This window comes from Lagenorhynchus albirostris, chromosome 11 (genome assembly GCF_949774975.1).
Source record: "Lagenorhynchus albirostris chromosome 11, mLagAlb1.1, whole genome shotgun sequence".
Lineage (NCBI taxonomy): Eukaryota > Metazoa > Chordata > Mammalia > Artiodactyla > Delphinidae > Lagenorhynchus > Lagenorhynchus albirostris.
Genome location: NC_083105.1, coordinates 81,524,345 through 81,544,002, shown reverse-complemented (window position 1 = coordinate 81,544,002; position 19,658 = coordinate 81,524,345).

Below are 19,658 nucleotides of genomic sequence, written 5' to 3'. Positions count from 1 at the left end.
AGAGGGGTGATTGCCAAGAGATATGTTCTTATAATAATAATTATTATTTTTTTCTAAGTTCTATTCCTGGAAGTTGTGGTGTGGCTCCATGGTACTTGTTGCATGACTTTGTAAGTTTGCTCTCTGAAAGTATTTTCTACCCATCCAATTTCCACTGCCACATCTCTCCCTGGACACCAAAGAGAGAAAGTCAACATGTAAAACTGTAGAAATGGAATGAATAGAATGAAGTAAGCATTGATTTTATTTCATTCTGTTTAATTCCATCTGCAGCACTACTACTAATTGTGACAATAATTTGTACCATTTAGTGATCGCTATATACCAGACATTTGCTAATTGCATAACACATATTATTTAAATTAGTTCACCCAACAATCTCATGAGCTAGATTTGATTATTAGTCCCACTTTACAATTGAGGGAACAAGTCTAAAGAATTGAGTAGCTTGTCCAAGTCACCCAGCAGGAGAATGTGAAAGCCAGGATTTGAAATCATGACTTCATTCCATGTTTTCAATCCTTCACCATTCTGCCGTGCCTTAGATGTTCTCTTCAGCTTCTTTCCTGGCTTTGCATAACTCTTCTTCATTTTCTTCCCTCCACCCCACTCCCCATCTCTAGTCCTTCATTCCCATCAGGTAATTAAAGAAACCAAATGGTAACATTTAAAAACAACAACCAAAAAAAAAGTAAACTCTAAGAAAACACAGAACATTACTATTTTTTCTCACTCTTCTGTGTTTGGAAACACGTGTTGGTTTCATGATGGCTTGGGAGCAGAGCCAGTTTTTTCCTTCAGGTAGTCTGCACCAAGTCTTGTGCAGGTCTAAGTGATAGCATTTCTTGGGCATCCTCAAAGCAGGTTTCAGGCATGGCAGATAACTTGCATTTTATTAGAGGGCTGGTTTCTAAAGCCTTCACCCTTCCCAAGAGCAGCACAAGGCAACTACAGGCCGTCGGTGGTCTGTGGCAACCAGAGTGACAGGGTTCCTTGCTACTCCCCAAGAAGAAAGGCAGCAAGTATCTGAAGACTTCCATGAAAAAATTTCAAACTTGATTAAATAAGTAGAAAACAAAGAGATGAGTTAGAAAGGTTTACAAAAGTAAAAAGAGCAAATATAAATAACTCTGAAAGAAAGGAATAGAGTGCCCCAAAGAAAACCCTCCATATTTATTATGAATAGTGTCTCAAGTATTTTTTAAAAGCAGTGGTTCCATTGGGTTGGAGTGCTTCATCTTGTTCCATTGGAATTGGGGTGGTCTGAGAAAGGAAAGGGCTCCACATTTCAAAGCTGGATGGGGGTACAAAGAGCATAGCTCCAGTTGAGGGAACAAGCAAAAACAACGTGGATTTATAATGCACTAATCCTACATAGAGACCCTACCCAGATGCCAGGCCTGAATTAAATTAGGATGGAAAGTTTTGGTCTGTTCCACTCACTGCAACTCATCTGTGTGGGGCATTTAAAGTATATATGTCTGGCAGATGTATTGGGACTATTATTAAGTTATTTGGTGAATATATAAAATCTATTTATAAAATAATAATACTTAATTTTTGCCAGTAATTCACATGGCCATGGAGACATGGTATTATATCCTTTACAGGGTCTTTCCCCTCATAGGCTCAGCCACAGGTCTCTCCACATGTGTACAACGGCCTCCAGACTCCACCGTATGAGTCTGTTCCTTCTCACCTGCATAGTACTTTGGCCAACCTCTGTTTTAGATTCTTGTCTTACTCTCCAACTTGGTGTTGAGGCTTTGAATTTTCTCTTGCTTTCTGGACCATCTTCACTTAGAGAAAACTCTTCAGTTACCATATTCTTTGTGCCTTGCAGCTGAAGGTCAGTTCTGCCTACTCCCAAGATCAACCAAAGTCCCATAGATCCAGATCTAAAGCAGAAGCCTGGCCTGTCTCCCCAGCTCAAATAGGGGAAGAACCTGCACCATTACACAATGCTTAAAACAGGTAGTTTGTATGACAGTTCTGTGTATTGATATATGCCCAATTTCCATCTGTTCCTTACCTACAAAATCAGGGTGGGCCCAAGAATCCCCTTACCCCCTAAAATTATAGATAGAGTCCTTTTTTCTTTCTTCTCTATCATCTTCACTTTTTTTTCCCATTGCAAAGCAATTTCATTAGTCTGGATTCAATCTGAGGAGATATCTGGTATTGTGTCTTGGTTTTGGGAAGGAGAAAAAGAAGTGTGAGAAACAGTTTCTCTCAAATGCAGCCCTCTCAGTGGTGTACTTTCCACGCCAGAGGCAGATTCGTCTCCATACTATCAGCGTGTGAACCAGAATAACATCTCCCCACGACTGAGTGTTAAAGTAATTTTCTAATTTACTGAGTCACCACCAGTAATAATACTTCACTTCACCTGTGATGTTCTTACTTAAGGACACAGAGGATGCTATAGATTGTTGCCAAGTAGCTTCTGAGCACTTGAGCATTTCCCATAATACTCAACGGTGGGCACACTGCAAGTATTCAGAAAATGTTGACCCCCTTTCTTTTTTTTTTTTTAACATCTCTATTGGAGTTTAATTGCTTTACAATGGTGTGTTAGTTTCTGCTGTATAACAAAGTGAATCAGCTATACATATACATATATCCCCACATCCCCTCCCTCTTGTGTCTCCCTCCCATCCTCCCTTTCCCACCCTTCTAGGTTGACCCCCTTTCTTGTCTTTCATTTATCTTTTTCTTATTTTCTCATTCCTTTCACCTCCTTTATATCTATTTTTCTTCCTGTCACCAGTTTTCATCTTTTCTCCTTTCCTTCCCATGCCTCCCTTTCTACTGGTGGCTCTCTGGTTTGAAGAGATTCCTTCTATCTAGACCTGTGCTGTCCAGAATGGCAGTCACAGCAACCGTGTGGCTATAGAGCACTGGACACATGGCTAGTTTGCTTTGAGATAAGCTGTCAGTGTGAAATGAACACTAGATTTCAAAGATTTAGTAGGAAAAAAGAATGGTAACTATCTCGCTAATAATTTTTATAATGATTATGTGTTGAAATGACAATATTTGAGATCTATTGGGTTAAATAATATATATTAAAATTAATTTTATCTGTTTCTGCTTACTGTTGAAATTAAATTAAAAGATTTCTATGTTGTGTCTCACATTTTATTTCTACTATACAGTGATGATCTAGACTGTATGTAGGTAGTCTTTTTGGCACTAGGAGAATGATCTACATATTTGAAAGGCAACAGGTTGCATTGCCCAATCATTGGCAAATGTCATACATTTACATAACACTTTTTTTGGCTTATTTAGTCCTAGCGTTAGAAAAAGATGCAACATTATTCTCTAAAACGTTGTTGTCGTCACATTTATTTTTTGAGAGAGGGGTAAATACATGTCTACTACAATGTTTTTTTCATTTTGTCTTTGGTGTGTTCCCTTACCCTGAAGATTTTGCTGGTCTTTGCTAACTGTAGTATGTATTAAGAGAACAATAAAAATATTACTTATCCTAAACAGCGTATGTCTTCTCACCACCTTGGGTCATCCACTCTTTGGTAATACTTCTTCTAAGTTAAAACTAAAACAACAACAGGACACAGTCAACAGCTCATGGCTTTTTGTAAGTCGCAGTTGCTTTGACAGATCAAAGAGTATCAAAGTTCAAATCTATGGGGCGATATACAACAATAAGCTAGTATGGAGAAAAAGTACAGTTAGATTGATTAACACAAGTTTCAATTTTTCTTAAAAATCCAGATTGCTAGGTCAAAAACGTTAAGATTTAAATGAAAAGTTTCTCAGAAATAAACTTCATAGAAATTGAGGTATTCAAATGTCTTTGCCACTACTAGTCAGGTGAACTATGGCAAGTCACAAAATTTAACTCCTTTATGCTATATTATCTGTTTTTAAGTTTTATTTACTTCTTTAAATGGAAGTAATAGCTATTTTATTCAAGGAGAACAATGGATTGAGCAAAATAAACCATTTACAACAGCAATTCAAGGAGGAAAGAAACTGTCACTAGGTAGATATACGAGCTGTGAACCACAAACTTTGAATTTTTTCTCTGGAGAAGCAACTTTGCAAACTACTGATCTAGGACGATAAGTGGGTGGTGAGAATCAAAAGGAATATTCTGAGTGTGTATGTTGGAGGGGGAGTACAGGAGATGGAGGTGGTTAATAAGGGAAGACTAGCCCTTCCAAGTGTTAAACAGATTTTAAAACAAACATAATTAAGACATTGTGGACTTTCAAGAACATGCAAATCACTGGAACAAAGAAATAGCCCAGAAATTAGTCAAACACAGTTCAATAGAGAAAAAAATAGTCTTTTTAGCCAATGGTTCTGAGGCAACTTGATATCAACATGCAAAAGAAGGAAGTAGGACTGGTACCTCACAGTCTATATAAAAATTAACTCAAAATAGAACTTAGACCCGAATGAAAGGACTAAAACTATAGAACTCTTAGAAGAAAACATAGGAATAATCTTTGTCACCTTGGATTAGGCAATAGTTTTCTAGAAATGACACTGAAAGCACAAGAATTAAAGAAAAAAATGGGTAAATTTGTTTTCATTAGAACAAAAAAAACTTTTGTGCTTCAGAAAACACCATCAAGAAGGTGAAAAGACAACCTATAAACTGGGAGGAAATATTGGCAAATCATTTACCTAATAAGGACTTGTAGACAGAATATGTAAGTAAATCTTCCGACTCAAATACAAAAAGACAAATAACCCAACTGAAAAATAAGTAGAGGATTTGCATAGACATTTCTCCAAAGAAGATATACAAATGGTCAATAAGCACATTAAAAGATGTTCACCATCATTAGTCATTACAGAAGTACAAATCAAAAGCACAATGAAATGCCACTTCACACCCACTTACATGAGTATAATAAAAATGACAGGGGGCTTCCCTGGTGGCACAGTGGTTGGGAGTCCGCCTGCCGATGCAGGGGACACGGGTTCGTGCCCCGGTCCGGGAAGATCCCACATGCCGCAGAGCGGCTGGGCCCATGAGCCATGGCCACTGAGCCTGCGCATCCGGAGCCTGTGCTCCGCAACGGGAGAGGCCACAACAGTGAGAAGACCGCGTACCGCAAAAAAGAAAAAAGAAAAAAAAATGACAGACCATAATAAATGTTGATGAGGATGTGGAGAAATTGGAACTCTTCCAGATTGGTGGTGGGAATGCAAAATTGTGCTGTTGCTTTACTACACAGTTTTGCAGTTCGTTGAAGAGTTAAACTGAGTTACCATATGACCCAGACATTCCACTCCTAGGTATATACCCAAGAGAAAAAAAAACATATATATATGTCCACACAAAAACTTGCACATGAATGTTCATAGTTACATTATTCATAATAAAACAAAAGTGGAAATAACCCAAATGTTCAACAACGAATTAATGGATAAACAAAATGTGGTATATCCATACATTAGAACATTATTTGGCCGTAAAATAGAATGTAATATTGGTACATGTGACAACATGAATGAACATTGAAAACAAGTGAAATAAATCAATCATAAAAGGCCACATATTATATGATTCTATTTACATGAAATGTCCAGAATAAGAAAATTCATAGAGGCAGAAAGTAGATTAGTGACTACCCAAGGCTGGGGGAGGGGAGGACAAGCAGTCCTGCTAACAAGTGGGTGTTCTCTTTCGGGGATGATGAAAATGTTCTGGAATTAGGTGGTCATAGTTGCACAACTTTGTGAATACACAAAAACCACTGAATTGTGCACTTCAGTGTGAATTATGTCTCAATAAACTTGTTATTAAAAATTAACTAGTTTATATAAATGACTTTAATATATAATTGAGTCATTACAGAACAATAAGGAAAGGAGTTTCAATAAATAGTATTGAGACTATCTACAATTTTGAAAAAGTACAAAATTTACATCTATACTGCTTCAAAGTAAATTTCAGAGGGATTAAAGATTTAAATATTAAAATAAAATCATAGAAAAAGCAAAACAAGAAGGTAGAAATAAATATTTATTAGGTATTTATACATGGAAATAAAATAAATTTCTAAGCTTAGAAACAACAGAAGAAACCACAAATTAAATGCTCAACATAAAATGGCCACATTAAAAATAAATACGTAAAAATTAAGAACTATATGATATAAATTTAAAAAACACTAATAGAAAGGAAAATAGTTTAGCAAAGAACATATTGCAAAGATATGACTGACAAAGGTTAATACCTTTACTCCAGAAAAAATTAAGTAGTTTTATAAGATATAAAAATAAAAATAGGGCTGAGGATACAAACAAATAACTCACAAAAGAGAAAGTCACACAGTTCAAGGCAGGATAAAAGTTCTGTAATCACATTTATTGTAAAAAGATTATATGCTACAGCCTGCAGAAAAAGGAAATATCCATTCAGTTCGGAGGAAAGAAATAGTAAGGGGTAATGTAATTAAAATGTGGAAAAATACTCATCCGTGCATATAATCAAAGATGTGTAATTTAAAAACAAATATCGTGTATTAACGCATGTATGTAGAATCTAGAAAAATGGTACAGATGAACTGGTTTGCAAGAAAGAAAGAGAGACACAGATGTAGAGAGCAAACGTATGGACACCAAGGGGGGAAAGCGGAGGGAGGGGTGGTGGTGGGATGAATTGGGAGATTGGGATTGTCATATATACACTAATATGTATAAAATAGATAACTAATAAGAACCTGCTGTATAAAAAATAAATAAAATAAAATTCAAAAAACAATAGCAATTACCCTTTCTTCCTCTATCCAATTAGCAGACATTTAAATTCTTGAAGACGGTGTGAAGAAAAGTGAAAGTGATATATTCTCGAACATAGACAATGTAGTGTCATGAAAATATCACTCCTGGTTTTGGAATAAGGCAGAATTAACATCAAATGATAATTCTGTCACTTATAAGCTGTGTGATCTTGGGTAACTAATACAATCTCTGAATCTATATTATTAACCATAAAATGGTGATAACTCCCGCCTTGTAGCATTGATATGAGGACTAACGATATGTGCAAAGAATCCAGCTGAGTGCTTGACATATAATAACAATAACTATTCTAACATTACAGTTGATCATGTAAATTAATAAGAAAGAAATTTAGCAACTAATATCAAGAATCATAATGTGCTCATATTAATTTATCAACTAATTTTACTTCTGACAACATAAATTCTAGGGAAATCATCACTAAGAACAAAGGGGGAAAGACTATAAGCACACACCTACTTTCATGGCATTATCTAAAACAGGAAATAATGTCCCATAATAGAGGAATGGTTAAGTCAGTTATGATGCTACCACTCACTGGGTGAAAGGATGTTGTTGCTGCCACAAAGAATGATAAATGTGAAGACTATGTAGCTTTCTTTTTTAAAAAATTGATACTTCTGTTCACCAAAGGACATAATCAACAATGAAAAGGTAACCTATGGAATGGGAGAAAATACTTAAAATCATGTATCTGATAAAGGATTAATTTCCAGAATATATCAAGAACCTCTAAAACGCAACAACAACAGAAAGACAAATAACCTGATTCAAAAATGGGCGAAGGATTGGAATAGGCATTTCTCCAAAGATGATATACAGATGGCCAACAAACATGTGAAAAGATGCTCAACATTGCTAATCATCAGGGAAATGCAAATAAAAACCACAATGACATATGAATTTATATCTGCCAGAATGACTATCATCAAAAACACAAGCGATAAGTGCTGGGGAGGATGTGGAGAAATTGGAACATTTGTGCACTGTTGGTGGGAACATAAAATGGTACATCTGCTATTGAAAACAGTATGAAGGTTCTTCAGAAAATTAAAAATAGAACTCACATAAGATCCAGCAATTCTACTTCTGGTTATATATCCCAAAGAACAGGAAGCAAGGTCTTGAAGAGATGTTTGTACCCCCATATACATATATTTTTTAAGATGTTGGGGGTAGGAATTTAGTAATTAATTTATTTATTTTTGCTGTGTTGCATCTTCGTTTCTGTGCAAGGGCTTTCTCTAGTTGTGGCAAGTGGGGGCCACTCTTCATCGTGGTGCGCGGGCTTCTCACTATCGCGGCCTCTCCTGTTGCGGAGCACAGGCTCCAGATGCGCAGGCTCAGTAGTTGTGGCTCACGGGCCTAGTTGCTCCGCGGCATGTGGGATCCTCCCAGACCAGGGCTCGAACCCGTGTCCCCTGCATTAGCAGGCAGACTCACAACCACTGCGCCACCAGGGAAGCGCTGTACCCCCATATTTGTTGCAGCATTATTCACGATTGCCAAGACATGGAAACAACCTAAATGTTCATCAGTGGATGAATGGATAAAGAAAATGTTATATACATATATACATATTATATATATATACATATATATATATAATATACACACACACAAAAGAATATTATTCAGCTTTAAAAAGGAAGAAAATCCTGTCACATGCTACAACATGAATGAAATGTGAGGAGATTGTGGTAAGTGAAAAAAGCCAGTCACAAAAAGGCAAATACTGTATGTGACACTACAGTGTGAATATACTTTACTGAACTGTACACTTAAAACTGTTGAGATGGTAAAGTTTATGCTATGTTTTGTGGGTTTTTTTTACTACAATTAAAAATTTTTTTTGAGAATAATAAATATGAACTGAGTGCTTTTCACTGTGCTGGTGCTGCAGTCTGATGGGAGACTCTGAGATGTAAAGGCCATATTGACCATCCAGGGCTGTTTGGAAGGAGAAAGACGAAGCCACTGATAAATTTAAAGCAGGGATATAGACTTATTCTGTTTAAATTTTGAAAATATCGATCTCTCCACAGTGTGGAAAATGGACTAGATGAATATAAAATTGTATGTTCACTACAACTATGCAAAAATATGCATATGAAGGGAAAAAATGAAAGGAAATAAGCTAATAGGTGACTTTTTCTTCCAATGAAAGAAAATTCTCGTTCTTATCTTCTCTAACCCATAAAGGGCTTGACCGGAAAAGCCACAATTTTGAAATGTATAACAGAAGGAGAGGCTTGTTTAATCTCCTTCTATACCTTTCTCTGGCCGGCCTACCCCTCTGGTTATGAATTGGTGTAAAGTTCAGTTCAAAGCCTGAGTGTCTCCTGTGCTGCCACCTAGTGGTAACTCTCAGGCTGTCACCAGAACTCAAGATTATGCCAATAACATTTTGTTTCGTGTCAAATAATCATTGCACAATCTAGGAATAGGGTTGAAATTATCCTAGAAAATAACCTTAAAATGTCTCTTCGATACTAGTCTTGATCGCAAGTGGTTAGGGAATGAACCTTGTGACCTCTTTAAATTTCTTCCAGGTCTCCTTTATGTGGTTTTAATTGGGAAAAAACAAACAAAAAAAACGTTTGAAACTGGAAATTTTACATTAACATGGCATAATTATGTTGGTTTGGGTTTTTTTAAATGTCAAATTTAATAATGGTGAAAGATACTAGAGATTTTATAAAAGAGTGATGGTTTTAGACATAGATATCATGGCTAAAATTTTTAAGTTGGCAAATTTAGTATTTTCTTTGCCAATTTGTTACTTTGCAATAAGAAATTTCTTAAAGTAGATGATCAGATAATTCTCAGGGACCAAAAATGTTATATTTTGAGATTCAAAAAATGTAATATTTTAATATAAGAAAATCTGTGGTGCTTGTTACTTCATAACTTTTAAGTAAATACAGTATAAAATAAGGATATTATCCCATAATTTAAAAACTAGTTTGTAAGCTTCCCTGGTGGCGCAGTGGTTGGGAGTCCGCCTGCCGATGCAGGGGACACGGGTTCCTGCCCCGGTCCGGGAAGATCCCACGTGCCGTGAAGCGGCTGGGCCCGTGAGCCATGGCCGCTGGGCCTGGGCGTCCAGAGCCTGTGCTGCGCAACGGGAGAGGCCACAGCGGTGAGAGGCCCGCGTACCGCAAAAACAAACAAACAAAAAAAACTAGTTTGTAATTAATGGGAAATGTTAGATATCAAATTAATGTAAAATATTTCAAAATCTTACCTTATGCATCTGCATTTTTCTCCTTTTTCCTGTTTATCAATTGTAAATACTATGTAGTGAACATCTTTGCTTTGTAAATTCCCAAATGATGTCTCAACTTATGAATGAATCCATATTTTTATGAAAAACAGAGAGGGGCTTTGGACTCAGATTGCCTGCTTCCAATTCTATGACCTTTCTAAGTACACATTCCTTGGACCAATGACTCCGACGGTACTCATCTGAAAAATGGGATTAAAAACCCTACCGACTCATAAGGGTTTTGAAGGAGTAAACGAAATAATGCATACAAGGCACTTACAGTGCCTGGTTCATAAGAAATGCTCAAATAATCTTAGCTACCATTATTACAAATGAAGATAATCTATGCTAGTGAAATAAGTCTATAATTATCAAAGCTTCATTTCTCAAATATTTTGCACCAGATCAGTGGTGTGATTTTATAAAAAACTTTGTGTGTGTGTGTGTGTGTGTATGTGTGTGTGTGTGTGTGTTGAATGATTGATACCTGCCTCCAGTAACTTTTATTTAAGAGTTCTTATTTTGAAGAAATGATGATCACATATGGACATCAGGGTCTGTTCTTCCTTAGGTATCGATCCTGTACAGAGGGTTCAGAATAGAAATGAGAAAATGAACTTGACCCAGAGTAAGACATGTTGTAAAGTTTTACTTTAAAAGATGTAAGAATAATTCAAATACTACATAAATTTATTCCTACTCCAAAATATTTAAAACTACTCTTGTATATCAGTGCTTGTTAAGTACCTTTTTATTAACACTTGAATTAAACATTTTTGGTTAAAAAAATTTTTTTAACATCTTTATTGGAGTATAATTGCCTTACATTGTTGTGTTAGTTTCTGCTGTGTAACAAAATGAATCAGCTATACGTATATCCCCTCCCTCTTATGTCTCCCTCCCACCCTCCCTATCACACCCCTCTAGGTGGTCACAAAGCACGGAGCCGATCTCCCTGTGCTATGCGGCTGCTTCCCACTAGCTATCTATATTATATTTGGTAGTGTATATATGTCACTGCCACTCTCTCACTTCTTCCCAGCTTACCCTTCCCCCTCCCTTTACCCTCAAATCCATTCTCTACATCTGCGTCTTTATTCCTGTCCTGCTCCTAGGTTCTTCAGAACCATTTTTTTTTTTTTTAGATTCCATATATATGCGTTATCATACAGTATTTGTTTTTCTCTTTCTGACTTACTTCACTCTGTATGACAGACTCTAGGTCCATCCACCTCACTACAAATAACTCAATTTCGTTTCTTTTTATGGCAGAGTAACTTCCATTGTATATATGTGCCACATCTTCTTTATCCATTCATCTGTCGATGGACACTTAGGTTGCTTCCATGTCCTGGCTATTGTACATAGTGCTGCAATGAACATTGTGGTACATGACTCTTTTTGAATTGTGATTTTCTCAGGGTATATGCCCAGTAGTGGGATTGCTGGGTCATATGGTAGATCTATTTTTAGTTTTTTGAGGAACCTCTATACTGCTCTCCATAGTGGCTGTATCAATTTACATTCCCACCAGCAGTGCAAGAGGGTTCCCTTTTCTCCACACCCTCTCCAGCAGTTATTGTTTGTAGATTTTTTGATGATAGCCATTCTGACTGGTGTGAGGTGATACCTCATTGTAGTTTTGATTTGCATTTCTCTAATGATTAGTGATGTTGAGCATCCTTTCGTGTGTTTGTTGGCAATCTGTATATCTTCTTTGGAGAAATGTCTATTTAGGTCTTCTGGCCATTTTTGGATTGGGTTGTTTGTTTTTTTGATATTGAGCTATGTGAGCTGCTTGTACATTTTGGAGATTAATCCTTTGTCAGTTGCTTCATTTGCAAATATTTTCTCCTGTTCTGAGGGTTGTCTTTTCATCTTGTTTATGGTTTCCTTTGCTGTGCAAAAGCTTTGAAGTTTCATTAGGTCCCATTTGTTTATTTTTGTTTTTATTTCCATTTTTCTAGGAGGTGGGTCAAAAAGGATCTTGCTATGATTTATGTCATGGAGTGTTCTGCCCATGTTTTCCTCTAAGAGTTTTATAGTGTCTGGCCTTATATTTAAGTCTTTAATCCATTTTGAGTTTATTTTTGTGTGTGGTGTTAGGGTGTGTTCTAATTTCATTCTTTTACATATAGCTGTCCAGTTTTCCCAGCACCACTTATTGAAGAGGCTGTCTTTTCTCCATTGTATACTCTTGCTTCCTTTATCAAAGATAAGTTGACCATATGTGCATGGGTTTATCTCTGGGCTTTCTATCCTGTTCCATTGATCTATCTTTCTGTTTTTGTGCCAGTACCATACTGTCTTGATTACTGTAGCTTTGTAGTATAGTCTAAAGTCAGGGAGACTGGTTCCTCCAGCTCCATTTTTCTTTCTCAAGATTACTTTGGCTATTCGGGGTCTTTTGTGTTTCCATACAAATTGTAAAATTTTTTGTTCTAGTTCTGTGAAAAATGCCATTGGTAGTTTGATAGGGATTGCATTGAATCTGTATATTGCTTTGGGTAGTATAGTCATTTTCACAATGTTGATTCTTCCAATCCAAGAACATTTTTTTTTTTTTTGTGGTACGCGGGCCTCTCACTATTGTGGCCTCTCCCGTTTCAGAGCACAAGCTCTGTATGAACAGGCTCAGCGGCCATGGCTCATGAGCCTAGTCGCTCCGTGGCATGTGGGATCTTCCTGGACCGGGGTGGGAACCTGTGTCCCCTGCATCGGCAGGCGCACTCTCAGCCACTTCACCACCAGGGAAGCTCAAAGAACATGGTTTTTTATTAAAATTTAAAAATTATTTTAATAAGTCTTCTAAATGCCATTTAAGGTTTCTTAAAGCATTGATTGTTGCTTACCCTGTTGTTTAACTGGGGAAACAGAACAACTGAAGAATCTTTGATGCTGTGATGTACCAGAAGTCAAAATATGTGTAGTACAAATTAAGCACAAATATCAGAGGGATGCAGAGAACAGCTCAGAGTCAGAAGTAGAGTGAGGAAGTCATCTATGGAATGTTCTGGAAGGTAATATGTTGGTGAAGTTCTGGATTGTTGGAGAGACTGTTATGGACTGTCAGGAACTGGGTGAGACTGTGACCAAGGGTCAGACTGGTCAGAATAGGCTTGATGGACAGAAAAGATGTCTATTCTGGACATTGAAAAATAGAGATGGGAGGTCAAGGTACCCAAGCAGGGGAGATGGAGTGGGCAGAAATGCAGAATCTGAAATATACATGGTGTGGTTTGGCTGAAGAAAGAGCGCCCGGATGATGACTCTGCTAAACATCAGAATTCTCTCATCCAAGTGTTCTGACCTAGCTTTGGTGCTCCTGAAGTTAGGGATGCCCTGCTTATGGAGAGAGCAGCTATGCTCTACTCATCAAGTTGACGCATGCTTATTTAGCTTATTATGTATCAGAAACCACTCCAAACATTAAGGAACATGACATAGTTCTTGCCTCAAGGAGCTTGGTGGGTGACAGACATGGGACCTTGCAATTATAGCACAGTGTGATAAGTGCTAGGTCAGCAATATAGCAGAAGGCTTAGAGCAAGGGTTTTGGCATCATCTGGATCCTGTTCTTGCAGTGTAACCTTGGGTGAGTTGCTTGATCTTTCTAAGCCTCAGTTCCTTGTCCATAAAATGGAAGCATGAACATAACCCATTGCATTTGGGTTGTTATGAGATTTACATGATATGATTCCAGCCAAGAACTTAGCATAATCATGGCCCATGGGGAGTACCTAATAAATGTTAGCTATTGGGAGGAAAGACAGAGAAATGGGATATATGGGATTATGTCCAATTATGAGGGAGCCAAAGAAGTAATAGAAGAGGCAACATAAGGCAAGACCCAAAAAAGTTAGTCTGATAAATGTAGGGGCTTGGGGAGAGGGAGAGAAGGAGTAGTTCTAGAGAAGAAGAATTCTAGAGGTGAGAGAATGAAAGCCATGCTGAAGGAACTAAAAATAATGGATAAATGAACATAAAGTGGAGTCTGGGGAGATGCACAGGGCTTTGATTGTGTGGGGTCATATATGTTATAGAGTTCTTCAAACTGGCCAAGCACACCTGCCTCATAGGCAATGGTTTGATGTTCCTTCTGCCTGGGGTGCTATTCTTCCAGAAACCTTCATGCCTCTCTCTCCTAGTTCCTTCAGGGCTTTGCTCAAATGTCTCCATACTGGGGAGATCTTCCTTGACCACACTGCGTAAAATGAGGCTTATGCAGTGCAGGGTACTGGTAAAACACAAATTCAGGAGTCAGGCTGCTGTGATCGGCATCCCACCTCTGCCTCTTCCCTCCAGCAAGTTACTTAATCTCTTTATGCTTCCATTTCCTCATGTGTAAGATGTGAATAATAATAGTGCTGGTGCAGAGGGTTGATTAGACGAATTGATAGGAGTAGGGCCCTGAAAATAATGATCGACACACAGTAAGTACTCTGTAAGGATCTGCTGCTGTTATTGTTACTGTTATAATTATCATTGTTCCAAATAATAATCGAGCTGTGAAGTAGAGGCCATTCCACAGTTAAAGTCAGCACCCTTTCACTGCTCTTTGTTTTGCAGAAGCTGCTGGAAGCTAGATTTCCATCAGGGGGATAATTTTTTATTTTTGTTTTTGTAATTAGGATGTATATCAAGCACATCAAGAAGTATATAGAATTGTATTGTGAATACCTGTACATCCCCCACCCAGCTTAGTGACTAAAACATTACAAATATAATTGAAGCATCTCAAGGTGTTTTGGTCCTGATTCCTTTGTTATTGTTACACTACCTTTTCCCAGGGGAGCCACTTGCAAGCTACTTCTGTGGGGTGTGATGTGGGGAGAAAGTTGGGAGATCGGGTTCCAATTCGTTTGGGAAGTACTGGGTTTTTACAAAATAAAATAAGGTTATTTTCTGTGGGATTACTCAAAGCTTCCCGAATTGAACACAGACGCCCCCCACCCCCTTTTTATGCCAGGTCTTTTGGGACTATGTTTCACATGAAACTTTTTTGAAAACACTATAGCATCAACTCCAAAAAGTACTAGTAACCTGATCATTTTCATGTCATTCAGAGGATGGATTAATTTTAAATATTAAATTAAAAAAAAAAAGAGGGCTTGATGAATAATCTGAGTGCCAAAATCAGAGCTAAATGGGCAATTCAGCTTTACTAACCATGGAGGACTCTATGGCCTGATTATTTATGTTCCAGTTTTCTCTGTCATCTTGCTATTTTATTCTATCCACATTTTCCTCGATCTTGATGTTTAATTTTAACTGTCATTGTTTGCCATGTGTTGTTGTAATCTCAAATCCCATGGAAGAAGGCAGGGAATAGATTCATTAAACTCAAATGAAATATACCTAACTGTCTTCACCACAAAATGCTAAATTTTACAATGTTGATTTAATGACTATTGAACATTTCTTTTGGTTCTTTCCAAATTTAACATTGATTAATACTGAGATTAAACCGTTAGTATTGACGTAAGCCAGAAGTTGGACTACAGCCACACCATACTTATAAATTCAGTCATTTCAAGGTTATGCTGTGGTGGAAGTCAGGGTCAGTGATGAGCTGATGGATTGGAAGATGGGTGGGAAAAATCTCCTTGGAGCAGTTGGTCCTTGAGCTGTGATTTAAAGAGGAGAAACTTGTGGTTTGGTTGTTGTTCCATAGATATGGAAAGAATTGAACCAAGGCTCACAGCCAGGAGAGGAAGAACCAGTGGAAGGAACCACATGACAATAAATTTAGTTAGTCTGGAAGGTGAAGACAAGGTTAGAGCAGGAGATGAAAACAGTCAGAGGGTGGGTCAAGCCAGTAGAAGCCTTTGAAAGAAACACTCAGAAATTTGTGTTTGACTTAAAGGGTGATAGGAAATCAAGGTAAGGCTGCAATTCACTACAGGATATGGTCAAAACGATGAACAAGGAAAACATAAAGAGAAAAGAAATGACCTTAGAAACTGTAGCCCTATGAGCATAATTTATGGACCAGCAAATATTTATTATACACTCTATTTGAAAGCAAGTAAACCATATTTGTTGAATGGTGAGTAAATAAATGATTATGCTGATGTGGGTGGGCAACTCAGTTTACAGAACCCAAGTCATAAGGTAAGCGCCCATAATCAGGAGGGTGGTTTGTCACAGACTTCCTGGGAGAAAGTCAAGAGGAATAATAATAGTAATAATAATAATAATAATATAATAAACTATAATACACACACATATATTTCTGTGTTTCGGGCACTGCTCTGACAAATATACAATAAAAGAGGCATGGTAGATAAGATCCTCATGTAGAGGTAACGTATTCATACCCGTTCAACAAATTCTTACTGAATACCTAACATTGGCCAAGCTATGCCATGCACTAGTGATGGAACAAAAGATACAGTCATCATGGAATTTACAGTCTACCAGGATATAGAGAAGTAGCTGAGCAATTAAAATACAGTGTAAAAAGAATGTCTGTAGGAAAAATACAGAGAGCCAGAGCTAGACTGAAGGGGTGGATAGCTGTGCAGGGTGTTAAAACATCACTGAATATGTACAGAATGGAGCAAGTTGTGTTTCCAAAACTTGGGGGACTATGATTGTGATTGAAGGACTATTTTGATTAGCATCTTAGAGTGGGGTCAGTGAGACACCCAAGGGGCATGCTTAAATAACAACAATGAATCAGTAAATTGCATTCTAAGGAGGTTGAGGCTGGTTATCTTCAAAGCTTTCCTTTTGCTAAACTGGGAATTGCAAATCTGATGTTATAAGGGAACTGTTGACGGGCAATAGAAGAGAGGCTAATTGCTGGCTACCTCAAGAGTTTTCCCCTCTCTGCTCTTCCCTCACATAGCATATGGCTTCTCCTCTATAAAGGCTTCTCCTCTATATTTTAAATATTTATTGATTTTAAGAGGTACTCCTTGTTGGCTCATTTTTTTTGTCTTGATTCTGTTCTGCAGTGTGCTCTAGCAGGAGAGTGGGCCACTGTGGTGGATACTTGTCTGTGTCGATGCAACTGGGCTCTGAGGTGTCCATATACTGTTCAACATGATTTCTGAGTGTGACTGTGAGAGTGTTTCCGGATGAGATTAATATTTGGGTCAGTAGACTGGGTAAAGCAGATTGCTCTTCCTGTATGGGTGGGCCTTATCCAACCTGTTGAAGGACTGAATAGAATAAAAGGCTAATAAGAATTCTTTTTCTCTGCCTGTTTTCAACCTGGGATATTGGTCTTCTCCTTCCTTTGGACTTGGACCAGAACTTACACCATTGGCTCTCCTGGTTCTTAGGTCTTTGATCTTAAACTGGAACTATACCATCAGTTCTCTTGGTCCCTAGACTGCTGACTGCAGATCTTGAACTTAACCTCCATAATTACATGAGCCTGTTTCTTATAGTAGTAAATCAATCTCTCTCTCCCTCTCTCTCTTTCTCCCCCTCTCTCCTATTGGTTCGGTTCCTCTGGAGAACCCAGACTACTACAGGTACCCCATATTGTTGGGTTGGGGAAAAGAGGTGGAGAGTGCTTGAACATGTAGGTGGTCTGGGATGAGAAAAAAAAAAAAAAGAACTATGAACGCAGGGCTCTGGTACCAGAGGAAGTTATTGCAGCTTTGGAAAGTGTGCGGCAACAAGAAACCCTAGAAAAGACTGCCTACTGCTTTAAGCCTGTCTTAATATAAGTGAGTAGTGTGTTATTCCTTCTTTATCTCAGTTACCTCTGTGGTCTTAAAATGATCTGTTATTGTAGCTTAGCTGCTCAAAGACATTCTCTGCAGTAGATATAAGGCTGTTGGAAGAGAGGGGAAAATCAGGAAAGTTAGAAGTCAGGCTTGTTTTTCAGAACCCTTTAGATCTATGTGACCAAACCTAACAAAACTAGGTTGTTAGGTTGAATGGGTTGTCTTTTTTCATTTCTTGTCTCTGATTTTCTTTGTAAGTTGGATTATTTCCCTCCTGTACTGGACAGCTTCTTTTATGCATCTGGGGAAGACGAACACAAAAAAAATGTAGACATTTTTCTTACAACCCAAGAATGCAAAAGAAGTAAGAACATAATTCCCATAATGCATGGCAGAAAAGTTCAAGACAACTCTGATTGGCTATTTTTGATCATGTGCCCATCCCTAAACCAATCGGGATAATGGAGTTCTCTGTTTGACAAAGTTTGGGTCATTTGCTCACTCCGAGGACTAGAAGGTTGTGTTAACCCTCCAGTTCTCCAAAACACATGGAATGGAGAAAGGGTGGATCACTCAAGTGGAAGCTACTGTTGTTACAAGATAATTTTAAAAAAAGAAAAAAAAGTCTGGTGTAGATATGTAAATGAACATGTGCTACAGATTTATTCTATACACTAATCAATGAGAGGGCAAGACAGATTATAACACATTCAAAAAAGATTGAAATGAATGTGCCAATGGAGGCAAAACTATTTTTTCCAAGGCTGGGGGTGTTGGGAAGAAGTTAATTGAACCTCTACAGGACAAAATTATAGACAAGAATTATTTTGTCTTGCTACCGGTCACTTACAATTCAGAGAATTATAAAACAACTTCCACAGAATCGGAATCTGATAACCCAGAGAGGTTTTGCCTAGAATCTAGTTGCATAGTTTTCAACTGGAAGCACAAATATTTTCCCTTCCCTGGGAAGACAAACAACATGTGTTCACTAAACAAGGGATGCAGTATTTGAAGCAGAAATATTTCTCCTCCTAATTCCAGGTGGTACCAGCAGAAAGCTTAGCAGAGTTCAACTGCAGTAGGTAATCTATTGGGTCCTTGAAACAGGGACTGTGCCTCAGTTGTCTCTATGTCCTCTGGGCCTAACTCATGAGAAATGTTTATTAAGTGTGTGGAATGAATGTTGAGGAGGGCATCTGCTGAGTGGACTTCTTCTGGAACAATAGAAAAGCACCCTAGAACCATTCTCGAGCTCTTACTTCTCACCTATCAGAAAAGCCCTATGATTTTATTACTATAAAATACATTGCATGTACTTAAAACACTCAAACTTTGAATTTTTATGATAGATTACTCAAGGTTGATTTGGTTCTCTGTAGATGTTATTTCTGTGGTGGTTGACTACAGAAACACTAAAGAGTCATAAGAGATTATTATTATTGTCACCATTATAACTACAGTAAAAGATGATTGAAACTGTCCAGGATTTGTATTAAGCTACAGTTTGTGTTGAATACAAGGAAGTGCAACTTCCAACCCTGATGAAGAAGATGTTTCCAGGGGACCCAGTCACTCCCAACTAACAAATGTGTATTTACTAGGCAATAGGCTGCTGCTAGGCCAACCCTCAAAGAAAAGCATGAACTCAATAGGAAATAATGGCTAAAAACATATTTGGTATAAGAAAAGATAAAATAAGCAATTGCAGATTCAGCATGGCATCCAGAAAGGCCAAGTAGTTTATGAGCTGCAGGCCCAACAATCGAATCAGTTTCACACAGTCTGTTCTGACATTGACTTTTCAAGCTAATTGCCTCTTGATCGTGACTCCATAGGAGCAGGTGATATCAGGACAGAATCAACCAGAAAACTAGTTATCTGCAGGAAAGGACAGAATTGACTCTGCCTTT